At 34.4% G+C, this 21,103-nt stretch overlaps 1 protein-coding gene across 8 annotated transcripts in view; it reads right to left on the bottom strand.

Annotated features, from left to right (window-relative positions):
• LOC106666708 (rho guanine nucleotide exchange factor 11) overlaps positions 1 to 21,103 on the bottom strand; it is a 237,147-nt gene that overhangs the window by 149,662 nt on the left and 66,382 nt on the right. The window lies entirely within an intron of this gene.

The following is a 21,103-nucleotide window of genomic DNA, read 5'->3' as shown; positions in this document are numbered from 1 at the left end:
AAACTAGATATTACATTAGAAAGCTATAGTAGCACTCCGCATCGCAACATTAAAACAGAGTCCCGCGTGGACGAAGTTGCGGGCAAAAGCTAGTCTGACAAAAGAACAAAACGCTTTAACTTGGAACTTAAGTTTCTGTCTTGCCTCATCAGGCTTATAACTTGACCAACCCTTTGAAAGATGCTTTCTATCAGATTAAACGCACTACATACCAAAACAGTGACTGCACACCAAAATGGTCGGTAACGGCCAAATTATTACACCTTCCGTTTTGGTTAAGCCCAGTTATATTTATTTAAATACTGTATTCGAGATTTCCTGGCATGTCTTACCTTGCTGGTTTCATCTGACTTTTTCGGCTTTCGCCTGGATATATTGCTTCCCCCTCACCCTTCTTATCATCCTGACATACAATTACGATGGTGAAATGTTCTAACGCGCTCGACAGACCAAACCGGCGATATAGGTAAGCATGGTTGACCGGTAACGACCAAGCAAGAGTACAAAAGTTGAAATCAATACAAATAACACACTGGGTTCTTCATCAATAATATTTATACCAAGTACAGCTGAATCCATAATCATAATCATTCACTATTGAAATAATTGAAAGAATTTAGCCAATATTTACTTGCCTCTATCAGAAAAGCAACACGTATAAATCGTTTGATTAAATCCGAAACATACCAAAGATGATAGCGAACGCCAAAACGCGTCTAAGACACCAAAACAGGGAGAATAGGTGGACCAGGAAGATCGGAAACAAGACCCCACTGCATATACATCTAAATATCTCGTATATCAAACGATTATTAGATTGTCACTGTTTTAAAACGCAATCCTTCTTACATAATTGGGATTATACATCGATCGGCCCAACCACAAAAGATATAAGTTTTAAAAAAGCAATGAAAGAAATATTTAAATAGTTTACAACAAGATCAACGGGGTCATGATCAGCTCACCCTATCACAGACCACACAGAATACATGTTTCCTTTGAATTACCTACATATAAGTGTAAAATTTCTCCTTCAGGTCTGGTGATGATGAATCTACATGTAGTTTATTTCAGGTCATCACGGTCCGCCAATCCTCGTCGTTTTGGTCTCTTCAAACAGGTTTCAATGGTGGGTTTGTTCTTGTCCTCAGTCGTTCTTTATAGACGTTTTAAGCCACGGTTGAGTTTTCTGCATTATAATCAAAACAACGAAAGTTGTTTTGACTCTCCCTGCTTATAACCCTGACCAGTCACTATCAAAATGCCGCAACGCATTAGATTTTATTTATGTCGATTCATAAATATTTTTGATGAGAATTATTAAGAATGCATTACACAATTTATCTTGATAATATGAATATTTTACAATTGAACTTGCAAAATCGATCATTCACTAGATTAATACTACTAATATTTACTACATTAATAGATAAGATAAAATATGAAACTTATCATTCTAAAATTCATACAAGAAAATACATCATTAGTAAAATTCCACATAATCAGAGAATGCTGGAAAAGTAATTTTTATTATAAATTGTCTAGTTGAGAAGGTAGGGAAAACGAGGAAACCTGAAATTTAACCCATTTATTCTTGGATCTGGCTTAATTAAAATGAACCACAATACAACTACCAAGGTATATTCAGGGATTTAAAAGTCCATTTTCAACGAAATTGCACTCAAGCTTCAGTTTAGACAGGAAAAAATGCAATTAATTCACTTTTACGAAATTTCCTGTTCACAAGCTTGATGTTGCAAAAGAAAACTAGCAAAATCGCTGAATTTAACGAATATATTTATAAACTTCACCATTGCATTTTGTAAGAAATACAAATCCATGTGGTGTGATTAAAAACCCGTAAATCGAATCGGTATAGTTTGATGTACATTGTCCCACATTTTTGAATCGCATGATGATATTATACAAGTAAATATTTATCTCACGCTACGACCGTAGGTTCCAACGATTTATGTATTTATCCTATGTCGATTTTACGTCCGCTGATATGTCAATTGCCAAGAGTACAATGTCCCAGTTGTATCAACAGTATCTGGCAAAAGGAAAGAGCATAAAACAATTAAGCTGCAAGGATAGATAGTCCAAGCTTTCTCAGGACATCAATACCGCTATTGAAAGTTACGAAAATGACGTAGTGTGAAAAACAGCGAGAATTGGCGGACCAATATAACGAAACTACGACTTAATACCACGGATACACCGTCTAAAATGGCTACAAACATATTTAAAAAAAAAAGAAATCTCTCTATAAGAAAAGGTTCTATAACAGGTTAAAAAAAAATTAGGCCAATTAACAACAAACCTCCCTAAAAGAGACTTATGTTCCACCTAGAAACCTTCTTTTTTTTTAAATTAAAATTTGTTTATATTTGACGGGAGTACTATAAAATTCCTACTATCTCACATAGGGCGGATTAAAAGAAAAGTTTATTTTTTAGAACTTCAAAGCATCAAAGCAAAACGTTAATTTTTAAAATTATTTTAAGTAATATTTAAATAACAAAGAGAAATATAAAAAAGGTTTCAAATTATGGATATAGTAACGCAAACTGGTCTAATCATTTCAATCTATTAAAAAATTGAATTTATACTACCCAAGCTTGCTATTTCGAAGAAATGGAGGATGGAGCAAATTGGTCTATTTTCTGTACCATTATCTCGGCCAACTCTGGACCGAATCTAATCAAATCTTGTGTACCTGCTAGTTGCTGTTTGATAGTGATTTTGAGTGATTGTATTTAAAATATGTTGATTTACAAATGAGTCATAGTGACTTTTTCGTCAGGTTTGCAAATTTTTTCGTTACCTTCGCGCTTGAATTGTTATGCAGATTTATAGAAAACTGAAGAAAGGCTATTAACCTATATCCAGAACTGGTTTTGTCCTTTTCGAAAAATTGATCTTTCCACCCAGTTTGGATATTTACGCAAACTGTGCTAATTGTACGAAGTGTGTTAAAGTCGACTGTTGTTTTGACACTAAGACGTTCTGGAGTCTGTTAGCCGGTGTACAAGCGTGCTATTCGCTACTTCTTTTCTCTTTTAAGGTTACGCTCTGGTTACTTAACACGTGTTAGTTGCTCACAGAAGAATTCGAAAGGAAAAACCAAGGTACATTCTATTTCATATAACGATTTCTAAAAACGAACTTTTAAACGGATAAACTAGTAACTCCCTGCCTTTTTACTTATCTTTGATATTTTAGGCTGTAAAAAAACACCAAAAAAAAAAATCAATTGTTTTAGAATTCGCAACAATTATTCGAAAAATTAGGACAAACCTTGAAAAAGGTAGCAAATTTAGAATATGAAATTTCGAAAGGCCTTTAGACCGCACTTACTATCACACATCAAACTCATCAAACTATATTGGATGTCTGCAAATAACCATTTCCTGTTTGCTTATTTCTAAACTGCAAATAGCATATTTTCGCAACATTATCATAGCAACACGTTTTATGCTTTAGATTAAATGAAATTTGTGAGTTTAAATACTTTTGCTCCATTGCCCAAACAAAAAAATTGCAAACATTAAGTGTTAAATTGATTCAAGATGGATTAATTTTCACTCTTTCGTCAGAAAAAAAGATGATATCATCGCAAAGATATTGGATGTGGAAACCATGAAGAGGCCGTAGCATTGTTTTAACGTTCCGACGTAAAATTATCTTCAGCAGGTTTCTGCATTTCACTCGCCGTGGACAACATTTGTTCATCCTGGTAAGAGTCTTTCACTGGTAATGGCAGGTATTCTCAACCTGTCATCTGTCATTTTCCAAAGGCTCTTCATCAGCCCCGAAGGGGTGCCCGGCCCTGGCCCTTCCCGAGCAGGACGGAAAAGAATCAAGAGAGGAAATTAAACCACGTTGATTGGCGAAATCATGGGATTTTTCTCATTCCTCGTTGGAAATAGGAAAAAGTCCAATATTCTTTCGTCCAACCCTAAAAACAAATATTAGAAAGAATTCAAAAGCCGGATTTTTACAGCTATGTATTTGAAAAAATCAAACACAAAATAATACAAACATTTAAAATAATAATCATTTTTGTATGACATATCATGTATTTTTGTTCCAACTTGACGGAAAAACGGTTAATGTGCGACAGGCATTAATATAAAAGTACGCTGATATCGCGAAATTGATTCGAACCAAGTGACATTTAACGTATATCAGCGCTAATTGACAACTGCAATGTCATAACAATAACAGAACCATCTTAATAATTTATTATCAAACGGTTTTATCATGATGATAAGAAATTTGTAAATAGGCTTAATTGTCATTTACCGACAATCTCCAAGCTAAAAAATTCCGGATACCTTATATCACAATTTTAATCAAAAATACGTCCAAATTGATTTCAAGTGTGCGAAAGGTAATATTCATAATAAAGCATCGGTGCAGTCGTTGTAACACTGCTGTTAACTTAGGAAATATAGGGGTAATACTTCTGTTTCCATAAAGTGGAGAGTTTTATGGATAAAGCTCAAGACATGTAAACTTTTATTTTTGGCTAATACCTCATAAACCAAGAAGTTTAGATCAAACTCTCCAGGATACCAATAGGAGCTTAACTATTTCAAATTGGAAGATAATCATCAATGTATATTTTTTAAGAGCAACCCTTATCAAGTTACTTGCAGAAACTACTGCCGAACATCTAATTCACAAATAATGAGATAATGGTGATAATGAGGACAAATTAGGAAGTGGGGGTTTATGATCCCCAAGCACTGCAGCCTTCTGAGTTACTGTACTTCCTAGTCCCTTAGTTCAGCCTGTCGATTCGATCCTTCTTTTAAAGGGCATTGATACAATTACTTTGCATCAGGTTTTCTTTCTGTCCCAGGTTATCTCCCCATTAATCATTCTAATTCGACGATGATATGGGTGACTGTTTCTTCCTCTTCAACGTATAATATACAAATGGAATCATCAATGAATATGTCCATCTTGCGTAGATATTTTCTTGGATGCCAGTGACCGGTTAATCCTTTGAGTTTTTTTTTTTTTTTAATTAGGGTTCGCAACAAGGTTATATCAACCCTCGGAGTGCCGGTGTTTTTGAAAAAAAAAAATCCATTTGTAAGTATGTCGGGTTCGAATACAGAGCCGCTGGATCGAACCCGGGACCTTTACCTTATAGTGATGAGCGCCGTGTCAACGCCTAAACCGTTGCGGCCACCGACGCCTCAATCCTTTGAGTTTAACCCTCTCTAATTGTAACAGTGATTTTTGCCAGTATTGATGATGGTTGTATGGTTGTTTTAGCATAAGCTTACTGTGTCTAATACCTCTAGGGTTTATCCAATTCTTTTGTCCTTTTTAGATCCATTCTGTGACGGATGATTTTAAGTTTCATTTTTGGGATGACAAAAATAAGTTATATATGGTCTTGCAGATCCTCCTCTGATTAGTGTGTCTGGTTTTTCATTACTCAACCTCCCCTTGTGTCCTGGTACCCAAGATATTATCAAATTGTTGTGTCCAGATTTTGGAGATTTTGCATGCATTCACAGTCTAGTTATAGTGCTATTTTTTTACATGCTCATGCTTCAATAACTGTTTGGTTGCACGATCTTAAGAGGATTTTTTACCAGTGTAATCTCTTTTAAAAATTTCCAAGGCACAAACATTGGTAGCATATAATTCAGCTTGAAAAACCGAGGTATATGTACTTCCCTCATGAGTTTGATTGCTCATGTTTTGAGCCATGTGCATACCACATCACTGTATTTGATGTTATCCTGAATTATTCTGTTTATTCGTCTGTTGAGACTATAAAAAAAAAATCTTCTACAGTTTCTTCAGCCAATCACCAATTTATTTATTATTTTAATTGATAATAATTAATTGGAACTGAGAGAAAAGTTGTGCAACAATTTCCTCTCAATTTCCTCAAATAACATAAATTGTAACATATAATGTCATAGAACCGGACTCTCTGGATGTAGCTCATTAAGCGCGATTCAGCCCGGTGCAAATTTCGGTCATACTCAAATATCAACAAAATAATTTTTATTTACGTTTTGTTTGTAAACCATTAATTCCTTTCATTTTTTTTTTTTTTTTTGTGGACCGAAATTTTCACCAGGCTGAATAGCGCTTTAATGAGCTACATCAAGACCATCCTGTTAGTCGATGTTATGAGAAAATCGAAGTCACGCTTTGAAACAAGTGAAACCATGAATTTAGTGTCAATTAAACTATTAACTGGAGGAACAGAAATTAAACTCATCCTGTTTACGTGAAGTATCCTTAGTAAGCTATGCTAAATGTGCTATCATGTGTACAAAGGTTGGAAAAGGTTTTATGAGTTATTAAGCAAATATTAATTAAGTCCCAAAGATAAATGAAATGACAAAGATGATACTATAATCTGTGGCTATGGAAATCGTTTGATGATACAGAAATGCGTGCTGACCTTTTTCACCCTTCCAAAATATAACTGGTTTCTTACTTTATTCATTTTTTCTTCTGGACACTTTCATTATAATTATAAACAACTAACTGATCCTCCGAACTTTAACATCGCTTCCTTATGTGTATTTGTTATTTTAACACGAACTTAACTAGGTATTTACCGTCTTCGAAATAACTCACTTTTCACTGAAATTACAGATTTATTTTTTTATATGTCACTAAAAGTAATAAATAGAATTACTTTAAGGTGCTAAACTATTCTAATCCGTTCTTAGTACTGTTTTTAGAATCACATTTTGACACTCTTGACTACCCTCCACAAACTCTTTTGTTGATAAGATAATCCTTTGAACTTGACTTATTAAGTATTTCTCGTGTTTCTTTTGTGTAAGTCCGTTGTTCTTTTTTTGGTATTAGAGAGCATATATCCTTTGTAAAATGTTGTAATATTAGTTTGATCTTTGCGGTTTTCTTTCGAGGGAATTAAGCTATTCGCTCTTTGAAGTGTTTTTTTTGTCTTTTTCCTTGTTCGAATCAACAAGTGAAAGAACCGTTTTTCTTTGGTTGGCGTATTTTCCGGTCTATTTCTTTCATTTCTTTACAGAATTATACGTTTACCAAATATTTTTTCTGGCTTCTAGCCTTCGTGACCCCGGTTTATTTTGTTTTTTGAATACTGTTTCAAGGTGCACATAACGGTACTTTTGAGATTTTTCTTATTTTTTGAAGTTAAAATTAGCTTTCATTGTGTGAGTAGAGAAGGAGTCATTTAATTATAATAGGATACGATTAGATAATATAGAAGTAATCGTACTTCTATGATGCAGAATTGGCATCGGGTCACATATTGGGCCGTCTTCACTCGCGGGTTTGTCGAATTACTTAAACGCGTTTCGGAAATGGGGAACGGAAAAACAGGAAAAAACAACCATTTAGATTAACAAATTGTATGATATAATACTTTGTACCCAACGTGCAGTTCAAATTAAATTAAACCGATCCATGAATGTTAACTTTTATTTATAAATTTTCCATTAATTAATATCAATAGAAATAGGAATCGATAGGCTTAGGTTAATCGATTTCGATCGCCAATAATAAAAGGAACTTGTTATATCTAAATATCGTTGACTGTATACAAAAAATGTGTCATTGTTTTCTAATATAATGTCAAAACATGACAAACAGAAGATATCAGCCGTTCAAGAAATTATATTTGGTAATCGTCTCTGCTTTCACTGTGCCCACCAGTTCACCAGCAGTTGTGCCGAGAAAAGCGACGATCGCTATCGACCACCCCCTCACTTTTTATTGTCTTATTTGCGCTTGGCTACGGTAAATTGACCTTGCTCCACCGACTCTCTCGCTTTATTGGACTTGCTTCCCAGCCCCGTTTACAGAGCCCATGCCAAGGTGACCATCCTCCCGGATCATCCATAATCGTTTAATGGGACGAGATTGTCAACCGAAGGCATCCACGTTTCGCTACTTCATATAGAAAGTAAATAAATACTACAATCAATTAAGGTTTTTTTGTTGAGTCTTAATTAATTGTAATATATTAATTGGTCAAGCGGACCACGAAATTAGTGAAAGTAAATAAATACGTTTTTGTAAGTAAAAACCTCGTAACGACGTTTACGACCATTCGTTTTTATATGTACGGTTCAAGGAAAATATTTAATCGTACAGGATGAATTCATTATTTGAATTTCCCTTTTTTCCATATTGATCCACTATTAGTCTCAGCTAAGCGATAATATGATTTTTTATTCCGTCAAAAGCAACGACTGGCAGATCATCCAGCAAAATCTAATAAAATAACATCCGAGATGTTTTCCATCGTTCATTTTTCATTTCACTTCAATTCCATGATAGAAAATTAATCTTCTTGCGAATTAGGCTCAGATGGAATCAGATCAAAAGGAAAAACTGTATTGATTGATGATTTCTGTCTTTCAGAAAAGTGTAAAAGAATATCAAACCTCATCCCAAGTGTCGGGTCGGGCACGCAAGACATTACAAGACGCTGACTGACAAAATACAGAACAGGCAATCATTTTTCCGCATGAAACACGGCTCAACCTTACACATCAGGGAAATATTCGGAGGAAAACTCATGTAAGCCTGCGTGGAACAACAGAACAAGGAACAGACGTAAGTGTGTAGTTTGGACGTTTCCGATCATCCTTGGCCCGCCTATCCTCCCTGTTTTGAGGTCAGGCTAGTTTCGGCGGTGGGTCAGGGTAATAACCATGGTGAAGCAACTAACAAGCCCACCTCTTAAGGTCTCGATATGCCAAAACGCGACTGATGAACCGAAATATAGGTAATATGGTGCGATGTTTCTATTCGAGGTCTATGGAGAGAGTGATGAAGTAGCTTTGGTAAAACGTGTCTGTCATAACAGACCATCGAGGGTATGAAACCAACCTCATAATTTTTATAATGTTCTTGCTTTTAATACTTGTTTTAAATTTGTCTGTTTTGCTTAAACTCTAACTAATACATTGTCCTTTCCTAGTTTTCTAGTACTATGTAATTTGGTCCGTCTATCTTTGCAGTTTCACTATCTTCAGCTGTATGGCAGGTTATAAGCAGGGTGAGGCAACCAAGTTGAAGTGTATCGTCACTAGTATGTGTTCACATGTTGAACCGGCAAGGGGTCCATCTACAATCGCATTGATGTCACTGAGCATTCCACACTGAAGGTGGCACAACGTGTTTTAATAACATCAAAACCCAGTGCCGGTTCAGCATGTCTTATCATCATGTCTCATCACTAATAGTTAAAAATTTTCTTCGGTAGTTTTTAATGAAGGACATTTTACTAGGGTAGTTTAGTGGTTTCCAATTATCCTGGGTGTTTTGGGTCTGGCTACCTGCTTATATCCCTGATCAACAGCTGAAAATCTGACTATGAAATAATGATCCTGTAATTTGGTAAAACGCTTGTGACATATCAGACCAGCCCAGCGGGGATGCACAGCCGCATTGACTAGTATGTTCTACAACATACGATCGTAAAAAATAATAATGTTCAACCTTAAATTGCTAAAATACAGCTATATTTATTTTTTGAACTATTTATAAACAAATTGATTACGCAATTTCCAAGGAAATATTTTTTTGTTCCACACGACCCTACGATCTGAGCGAAATAGAGCGCGTTTAGGGCCGTATGAAAGACATCCATCGCACAAAAGAACCATTGTATTTGAAATTAATAAACTTTTTGTACCTTGTTTTGTATGCGATATATTCCATAACGCTTTCGAGGCGGTAAAAAAAATTCTTTGTGAACGGCACAAACGCCATTCAGCTGTCTTTTCGAAAAAAGACAAGAGTCTATCGTTTATTCGCGTATTATATGTAATAATAACGAACCGTAAACTACTGTAAATACTTACTTAAAATGCGAAATGTATAAACTTAGCCACTCACCTGAAACAAAACAAAAATGTAATTAAATTAATCTTTGTTTTTAAAACAATTGTAACACTAAACAAAATATCTATTATAAGAACTGCATTTTGATATTTTATCTTCCAATAAACTTTTGTTTGTTTCATTAACAATATTTTGAATAATAATTTTGCTAACATGACGTATTACATCGTAATAGGATTTTATTAATTAAGGTAAAAAGTTTGTTCAGGACTAGACTGTATGTAATTAATAAGCTGCTCTGCATACTTCACTCTTTAATCGAATTATAATTTGTACAGAGGAAATTTTCAATAACGAAAATTCTTTTGGGCTTAGAGCTAATATACTCTATTCCATCCAAAACCTATGGAATTTAGCACATGAAATTTTGTTTATCCATCATTTAATAAGGATTTACACAACTCCAGAATTGCTTTTTTACCTTGAAGCTGTGTTCCAAGATAGGTTGGCTATGTTCTTAAGGTCAAATTGCTTTTGGTACCTTTCCAAAAATGATTCTTCAACTGTAGCGTGGGCAGCGAAATAAACGCAGAGATTTTGATAACCAGAAGATATTTTTTTTTCTTATAGTTAAGCAGTAAACACATTTTCCCCATACCACTGTAAAAAAATCCTCACGCCTATGATTTATTAATTTATTAGTTATCTCACTGACAATTGATGATATCAGTAAAAATCACGATGAAATTTCACTAATTTGTCTGATTCGTTTCAATAAATTGAAATTAGCAACTGAGTAATATGATCCTGGGAAAATTCACTCGCGCTGTACCATGTTCAAACCATGAAAGTCCTAATCACTGTAATTCAACGAATCCATGTCTTGCAAGGCCTTTTTTTAAATCTGTTTATGACCGTTCACTTTTCGAAAAATGAACAATCCAATTTCAACTACATATCCGATTTAAAGGATTTTATTCACCAGTTATAAAAATCCGAAAGTAAAAACATGTATGATTTCAAGGGTAACTTTTCTATATTAATTCTGAAGGATTTTAATAAAACCCTAAATGTAAAATTTCCTTTAAGGACGTAACTACCTTGACCTTACCTAAGGGGGAATAATATTGGCCCTCTTTCGGGATCACTATCTTTGGAACCACATGTCTAACACAAATTCCACAACATAACAATACAAAAGAAATTTATGATATTGCAAATCACAAATACATTTCGGTAAAGGAGTTATGGATTTCCGGCGTCCCTTTAACTTTTTGCTACTTATATTTACGGTTGTTGTTTATACCAAAATGCCCATTAAGGTTATTGTTATTATTATTATTTATTTCTGTTAGGAAGTAATCTCCTTTAATTAAATTTTATTGCGTAGGGTTCGTTTTACAAATGAGCAATTTAAACTTTATTTTTATATGTAGAGATTAGTGACCGTTAATCGATAGTTATTCAGATATCGTGAGATGCGGTCGGGTGTGATGTAGGTTTATTTTTATAGTAGTAGTAGTGTGTTTCGTGTCGTTTGCTCGCCTTTTGGATCGTTTGTCGAGTGTTATTGGACATCAAAAAATCCATGCGGTAATTAATACTCGACAAAAGTTCCTGAAGATGAGCAAACTGCTCGAAACATCAACACTACAGTAAAAAGAAAAATAAGGTTTAAACAAAAGGTCCACGAGCTCATTTGGAAAACTAACCCTATAAAATTAGATTAAACTGTAATTAGCACTTCAATAGATTTCGACGCGAAGAACTGAAAAGAAACAGGAATGATATGCTCTTCAAGAGCTATGTGCTATGAACAGCCGATGCAACCGGGTGCACAGAAAAATAGGATAATCCGTTACAACATGCCATATGCGAAGTAGACCTTGTTAACCAAATAATAAAAATTGTATTGCTTTCTTCCGAATTGACGTAAATCATTGTTCGGTACTACATTCTAGGTCGAGTATAACGGGGCATGGCTTGCTCTCTCCGTAGAATATTAAATTTCGCATCCTCTCGGCCAATTCAAAATACAATTAGGCGGTGAAGTTCCTCCGTGCTAATAAACTTAAAACCAAAACCACGAGAGGAAAATTCAAACCCCCTTCACTTGTGCATTAATTTAAATGTGCACATTCGCGTAAACCTTAAATTTCTTTGAAAAAATTGACATCTTAGAGGAAACCACCTTTTGGGTTTTCAAATGACAATAAGATATGATACTGGTTGACAAAAGAAATGTTTGTAAACATTTATTCATCACAATAGAGGAACAGATTAAAACTATGAAAATACGAAACTCTAGGAACCTTTCCACTTGCAATATTGCGATTTAAAAATTATTCTTTTATAACTAGATAACATGAAAAATATTATTGTTATCTTACAGTTGAATGTTTACAACGGCGCCACCGCGTTGTCATAAAATTTTTGTAAAAATTACATTTACACTCAGCAGCTAAAGTAATAAAAGTCCCGTATTTTTTGTCATTATTGGAGTGTAGGAGGGCGAATCATGATATCAAAATGATATTTGATATATCACTTAACATGATCGTATAGCATATTACCGTAATTTATCATTACTTATGGCAAGAATTTTATATATTTGCAACTATAATACTTAACTATAGAAATATTTGTATGTTGGGGGAGGTTATCGTTGCAATTGGTACATATTTCATTAGTCCGCAACTAAAATTTGAGTGAAATAAATTCTCTCATACTTGAAATAATAAACCGTACTTTTAATCAAATCCTAACTCATCATCGTCTTACAATACCAAGGATCAACATGTACATAAAACGTGACAACGGAATATTGCGCTTAGAGGATCATGGGAAGTGTGGACATTTTCACCCGACTCAAATTAGACCCTACATTTGTCGATATAAGGATACCATTTCTGACATGAACTACTATGATAGGCTATTCGATAAAGGTATTCTTTGGCTTCAAGTAGGGAGCTAGCAGGAAAAAATATTCTTCAGCACAGCAGCAACACTTCCAGTCCTCCTTTTTTTGAAAAGATAGTTCCTACTCACAGTAAGTTGTTTTTCAACGATCTAGTTCCTACTCATAGTAAGTTGTTTTCCAACGATCCGGATTTCGAGCCCCATAGCTCTTTAACAGGTTGAAGGATTTCTACAACACGTCTCTCGACATGATTTGCTAAAGTGAACCCACCGATACCCCCGCCAACGCGAAGTTCCAATGAGGAGCTGGTTTTTTAATGACGCTCAATTTGAACGTGCGAAAAACGGGAATTATTACCCAAGTAAAAATTGTAATGGTAAATACTGTAAGAAATTAATTATAAATTAGTGATTAAAGATAAAAAATTAGAATAATACCTTACTATTATTAAATTATTATAAAAATAATAACAATTAAAATAATTAATTTAATTATTTGGACGTTTAATATTATTTATGTACATATTTAAAATGGGAGGTAGATCAAAATCTATTATATTATTAATGCATTTATCTCCATGTGCAATAATTTTTTTAATTTCAAATTTCTCAAACCAATCTAGTTCTCTCCCTTTGTTGAAACTATGTAACATTGTTGTATTTAAATTTGAATTGAAATTATGTTTTGTTCCTTTTAGATGGTCCTTAAATTCCGAAAATTTGTTTGATTTAGGCACGTGTTCTTTTACTCTCGTTTTTATTTCTCTACCGCTTTGTCCTATATATTTAATATCACAATCATTACAATTGAGTTCGTAAACCCAGCTTTTTGCCAAGTTGTCTACCTTGTCTTTATGTTTTGAAAGGATGTTTTTAACTGAACCCGTACTTTTAAAAGCTATTCTAAAACCTTCTTGTTTAAAAATTTTACTAATTTTTCGTTACACGAGTGTAAAGAAATACAAAAAGATCCCACCTTAAAATTAAAAACTAGAGTTCAAACAGCCATAAAAAAAATTGAGATTTTTTATTCTCAGATGAATATGCAGTTACAAAACTAATACCAATGAGCCCAAAAACCCCAATGTTATACGGTACAGTCAAAATTCATAAGGAAAACAAACCTATAAGACCAGTAGTGTCCTTTTATAATTCTCCATGCCATAAACTTGCAAGTACAATTGACAAAATAATTAAAAATCACACCTATTTCAAACCTACATTCGGTATTAACAATTCTTTAGAACTGATAAAAGAATTAAATAACATCAATGTACCCAACTAAACTTTCATTAACACCTGCTAACTATAAAAAAGAAGAGACGTGGTTGTAGATGATCCTTCAACCTGATGAGCTAAGGGGCTCGAAATCCGGATCGTTGGAAAACAACTTACTATGAGTAGGAACTAGATCGTTGGAAAACAACTTACTGTGAGTAGGAACTATCTTTTTTAAAAACGGATTGAACACCGCACTCACTCCATCATTCACCATTTCTCTTCCAGTCCTCTGTTCTGATTTTTGGAGGAAAGTTTATTCTACTCTACATATGCTTACTGTTATATATATGCATTTTCTAATTGTTAGAAGTATTATGGCATTGAAAGAATTTATCAGCGTGAAATAACAGTGAGAAGACCGATTAAGGAATAACGACCCCTCGAAATATCGAGTATCCCATCGTCCTTTAGTTTAATAAAATGAGATAATTCCTATTTTTACATACAATTTGGCATATATTAGGGGCTGAATGACCTTAGGTCTCCAAGAAACCGGATGTTTCGTTGAGCTAGGTATGGGGTACGTGTCTACCCAGGCATTTAACCCCTCGGGTCTTGGTCGCCCACCCTGCATAATATAGTTGAGCTAGGTAAGACCTAGGTTGTACCCTCCCAACAACACCACAGCAGGACAGCTTCAACATTGTATTACACCTAACATAATTTTAAATTGAAAGGAAATCTCGGAAAAGAAGCTCCTTGCACTTACATTTAACTTTTCATGTTTAACTGTTCATGGATTTTCATGTAATTTTTATTTATTCCAAGTAACCTAAATCTACCTAAAGTATCTTGGTCATCTAGCTTCTCTAAAATAATTAAGGGTTTTTTACATGATTTCTGGACAAGCTTCTTTCAAATGCATGGCTTTCATTTTGCGTTTTTAAAACTAAAGATAGACAAAGTAAATCCACATAGACATTGAGGTTTTAGGGGCGAATTCAATTCTACTCCATACGAGGGAGTTAGATCAAAAAAAGATTACTTTACCTGAGGACCCCCAAATCGGGAGCTTGAGTAGTTTCTTAAAACTGCTGCTTCGCTTGAGGGAGCCGCTGGCCCGTGGAGACTCATTGTGGTCCATAAATGAAGACAGGATCTCCATTCGAGTGGGACAGCCCCTCGGCGAAAGGGGCCCCCTTTAAGCTAAGCGTCGTCCCTGCAAAAGACAACGAGAGGGTCAGTTCGACCCTCCCTCCCCGTATCTTTTCACTCGCCGGGACCGGAAAATGAAAACGTGCCGGATGGGGTAGAATTAACAATAACTCAAACCGGAAGTCATCGGTGACCTTTACTGACAAATATTTAGAAAAAGAGGAAAATAAAACTGTTAAGCCTGTAATATTTCAAAGCCTTCGTGATATACGGATTGGATACAAGTTGTAAAATACTGGCTATTAATCTATTCAATGATTCGTTAATTTGATGTTTATACCAACAAACATATAAAGCTATGGAAATGACACCCACGGTACGTGTACATCGGTTCAATGTCAAAGTTTGGTCGTTACTTCCAAGAAAACTATTGCAACAGGAGTTAAGATGCGTCGTTTTCTGCAGGACAGGCCCTTATCAAAACAAATGGTTTCTTAAATAACACACATCTTTAGACGATTGCCCAAAGGCAAAGGACATTTATCGTAAAAGTAGTCATAAGAAGATGAAGAAAAATGAGCCGGTCGATAGTTTAGAGGGCATCATGGAACACTATTTTAAATTCGTAAATTTTCAAATTTTGATCATACAGACGAATAACTTCGGTTGGCCGACAAATTACAACGGAATAGGCCCTTCGAAATTGTTTTTTGAACTTAATTAGTTTTTCTGAACGCTGATAGGATTTTATGTACCACCAACCGGACGGATTTGAAATCAAGAAAGGATAAGTCCGACGGAATTAACATGCCAAGTTTAGCAGTTTCGTCGTCTCCTATCTTTACGGTCTGTGTATATTGGTGGTCTGTCAAGACGTATTTCGTCACCTTCAGCTTTTGGTCAGAGTTAAAAACAGATTGATGCAAGACAAGACTTGCTAACGTTTTAGTACATCATACGTTATTCATTGTTCACAAAAGTACAAAATAAAATGGACGACTGAGAAAATGAACAAAAATCCAACGATATGGTCAGCTAGTACGACAGGCCGAAAGGAGCGAGATTAGGCGGACCGGGATGATCGGACACGACCAAGATACAGGTTCATCACGATGCAGGAAAGAATATCTTATTTTTGTTTAAGCATTTATTTTATTTACACTAAGACATAGCAATGAATAGTCAATGAAAAACGATAAAAAATCCTTATGGCAATGACTTGCATAGATTAAATCGTTCAGTGAAATTTAACAAAGCCCCATTTAAAAAACTTCTTTTACAGGTTAAGCTCTGGTAACTTCGTTTTTCTCACTTTTATCTTATCTTGCTCCACGTACATTAAAATGAGAAGTGATCCCCCACACCTGGTGTATTTGCTCTACCCACTTATCGCAACGACGAGATTACAAAGATTACTAAAAGAATTCCTTCAACACCAGAAGTGTTTCAAACATACTTTTTTGACACTTGTATTTAAAAGGGGGCGAATAAAAAAATCGCATTAATTTAGTACAAAATTTGTCTAACTACTTGTATTGATACAAATGGAAAGATGTGGATTGTAAAGTCTCGTCTTTCACCGTATATGATTTAATATTTGAACCTGATAAAGTAAAACATACCGGATAAAACATAATCAAAGGGGCTAGTCAATTTACAGAATTGTCAACCGGTCAAAGGGTAGGAGGCATTTCTAATAACGGCTTAAAACTGAAGGATGAAAAGAAAGTTGGAATTTTAATTTTTATCCATATTGGCCCAGTTGAGCTTCAATCCATTTGACTCCCTTCAAGCCACGACAAGAATTTCAATATTCTCGAATATTCCGATGAGAGAGAGCCGGTTCTTTCCAATTTTCCTGACATTTCCCTTCTTCATTTTCTCCACCGGAAGGTGAGACGACGGCGAAAACAAACTAAAACAGACTTTTGAACATCTTCATTTTCAAAAAATAAATGAAGCATGGTATTTATTATAAACAATCGAAAAATGATCAATTGTTCGAGAAATTCTTTTGTTAAAATTGTGAAGAAGTACATTCGATTCAAGGCATGCGACTGTTTTCCAAATACAACGACCAGATTAAAGTTTTACCTTCGCTTTAAATCGACATTGTTTGTCGAAAATGTAGGAATATTAATAAAGTTAAGCTTAATAAGAAAGTGGACAATAACATTTCGATATAAGGAGAAGAAGGAGGCAATTGTTATGGGCGATTGCAATCCAGCAGTTCATTAGCTGTTGAAAGGAGATGACCTTAGCCGAACCCAAGCCTCCAGCGCCATCTCGCTTCTATACAAAATTACGAGTAAAATATCTGAACTTTTAGATTTTATTTCCTTTATTTTTTGATAACTTCTAACGATGTTTTACATTATTATGGGGCAGTCTAATGTTTGACGAATTTTGTGAAGATTGGCGTAACCTGGAACATGATTCTTGTCGTTTCTGCTTATCCTGGTCCGGCAATCCTCACTGATTTGCTCCATAAAGGCAGATCAAACATGACAAACTTGTACGGTTTAATCTTTGACATTATTATGAAATATATTTGCAATACATTAAAAAAGCGTATCCCTCCTATTTTGTCCAAAATAAGCATGCCAATCCCGGGTTATTGAACAGTTAACGATATTAATAATATTGAACACGTCTGATTTCAATTTGATTATGGTATATTCCCTAGAATAGACCCTCCTATTCTACCCTACAACGAACATCACACAACACTACTTCATGGAATATTATCCGTATTATAATTTAAAAGGGAACTATTAAATAATAAGTAATAAGTATACAGAAAAAACAGAACTTTATTATCGAATATACTAATTTTCTCTTCAGAACTCAATTACGGTTGTTTACCTTTTATAAAAGGTCTTTTTGAAGGTTATTGTTCAACCGTGATGAATAAAGTAATATTAGAATTGTTTTCAAATGAAACCCCCCGCTAAACATCGTTAAATGCCAAAATGAGTATGGAACAAAAATCAGCGAGAATAGGCGGACCATGATAGTCAGAGACAAACCAACTGCAAATACTCACAAATCTCAGGAAACCTCATAATTTTTGTAAATATTTATTTTCATTAGTTTTTCAATATTTTAAGTATAAGATGTCGGAAATGAGTCTGACAGACTAAGAACCATAAAGATCGGAGACGACCAAACTAGCGGTTCATCACTCCACAGATCTCAGTAAGAAACCTCATAACCTTTTTATGAATGTTAACGATTAGATTATGTAAATTACAGGGAAATACCGCAGCAGGCTAAAAACAGCGAGGGCAGACGGACCATGATGAACGGAGACGACCTAATTAACCAGTTCACTTCTCCACAGATCCCAATAAGAAACCTAATATATATTTTTTTTATAAATGTTAGAAACATTTTTATTACAAATAAATCAAAAGTAGTGTGAAGAATGGAAAATATCTAGGGTAGAGAGTATAAGATAGTCTGAGACGACCATACATAGTTGATAACTAGACCTCACCCAGGTATCTCATCATTTTTTGTCAATGCTATCAATTTCCAATATTTTAACTACGAGAAGTCGAAACGCGTCTTACAGGGTGAGGAAAAACCTTTGATCCACGAAACTACAAGTGTGAATAATGTTATTTGAACGATTGGAAATATTTGTGTGCCTGACCCTACTTACTGTAAAGATATCGAAACGGGTTGACGGACCAAAATCAGCAACAATAGATCAGAATAAACGGAAAATCACTTAACAAAAAGTTCTTCTCAATCTACCAAACCAAGGAATCATATAATTTTTAGTACTTATTATCGATTTTTTACTTGTCAACCAGACCCAAAAACCGCGAGAATAGACGGACCAGGACGATCTGAGACGAAAAACAGTTATTACCTCACAAGCGTTATCACTATTTTTTGTATATTATCAATAATAATATACATAACAATNTGTAATATTATATATATATAATTAGAGAGGTTCAGCACAATCACAGGCTCAATAAGAAATCTCAAAATTTTCTGTGAAATTGCTAAATTTCCTTTTTATATGGCAGTGCAAATATACCGGTTTTTAAAAAATGCAGTCGAAGAGGTTTTTGAAAAAAAAAATGCAGCAACGAGTTCAAATAATAGGTACGAAAAGCCCTAATGGCATGCCATCTGGATTAATTGTACGAAACAATTCTATTAAATTTCGTTATTGACCTCATACCCGGCGTTTTGTTTTCTTTTTATGTAATAATAAATATTTTCCAATTGTGCTACTTACTATTACCTGAAAATTCCATCCGTAAACAAATTTGTCAACAGGGAAATTATTAATGCGCAACATAACCAAAACAGCGAGGATAGCAGACCCAAAATGACTGAAAACGACCAAACTGTAGATATACTTATTAGATAATCACGAAAGCCGTTAATAACCTAATAATTTTACTATTAACATATATTTAAGATTATAAATAGTTATATAAAGATATCTAGGTATTCGAGCAATCATCGTATCGTGTTAAATGTGTAACTGTGCTATTGAAACGTGTTAAGGAAGGTTTTCGATTTTTCTGCCAAAATAGTTTTCTGATATGCGATCGATAGTATTTAAACATAACCCTTTTTTATATAAATATTTGCAAAATTCTACTATTGAAAGCCATCATCAAACAGTTAAATAACATGAACATAACATTTCCATAGCGGTACCGGAAAAAGGCAAATGTTTTTCCACCTCTTTAACTAACGTCACAAAAATTCTCAACTTACACACTTAACAAGATGAGCAGAGTTTGCGTGTACTCCACATATCTCTGTCACAGAGAAGCAGGAAAAAACCGAAAAGAACATTAATTAAACGGACAAGCTTGCATAAAAATAAAAATGCAATTTCGTATCTGCAAACATACCGTCGTCCCGGTCTGTATGGTAATTGCCTTTTTAACGCTATAAAAGATTTTTTTTTAAAGGCAGCTTCATAAAGAATCATGAAGATTTGAACTTCTAGACATTTATCAAAGAGCGACAACAAACAGCAACAAAAGCCTAATAGGATTTCCGAGTGGATCAGGCGGCGTTATGATCAACCAGTTTATATGCCTGAGCACAACTTTTCCTTTCATTTTATACATAACCCGGAAGGATTTGACACATCCCTGAAGCAACGGCATACAAAAGCATCTTGGAGAAAATCGTTGAACAACGAAAAACGTGCAAAATCCTTAGCAAGCCTATTGCTAAACAAAACTGTCTAATTATATCTTATCTTATTTGGATCGCGATGAAGATAATCCGAGTGCAAAGAAATAGATGGAAAATACATTAAAGTATCGTTCGAAGAGTTTTTCAAACTATTCTTGTCTCTTTCAAGAATAAATTTATTATCCCAATTTCCAGATTAATTTTTTTAGACATATACCCACTACTTTTTAATATTACATTTTTGTCATATTTATTGTCATTTTAGTTACAGATAGTAATAAAGCAATAAATATAACGGAAATGTCAAGACAGCCTTAAAAAGTAGTGAGAATGAACTTCGCTCTAATCAAAAATTGCGAGCATAGACGGATCTGGATTCACGACTTACCTAGGTTCATTCCAAAGACCAATAAAGAAACCTCATAGTATTTGTAAATATTAATTTTCAATATTTTAATTAAAAAGAATACAGAACTCGTCAGCCGGACCGGGAAAATTGGAAACCACTTGACTAAGGGTTCGTCAATCTAACTAGTCCAAAATTCACATAATTTTTTAGCAAATTTTATCAATGTCTAATATTTTAATTACAAGGAAATATTGAAACGCCAAGCCAGACAAAAACAAGGAGTATTAACTGACCAGGAAATGGGAAAGGATTAACTTACTTATAGCTTCGTTCACTTAATATAAAGAAATGTCGAAATGCGTTATCCAGACCAAAAACAACGAGGATAAACAGAGGAGAAAGATCAAAAAAGACGTAACTTGCTTATAGGTTCATTTACTCCAC

The sequence above is a fragment of the Cimex lectularius genome, unplaced genomic scaffold (assembly GCF_000648675.2).
Source record: "Cimex lectularius strain Harlan isolate CLEC.00 unplaced genomic scaffold, Clec_2.1 scaffold2, whole genome shotgun sequence".
In the NCBI taxonomy this organism is placed as follows: Eukaryota; Metazoa; Arthropoda; class Insecta; order Hemiptera; family Cimicidae; genus Cimex; species Cimex lectularius.
The sequence above is the reverse complement of the archived record's forward strand: the minus strand, read 5'-3'. Positions and strand labels throughout refer to the sequence as shown.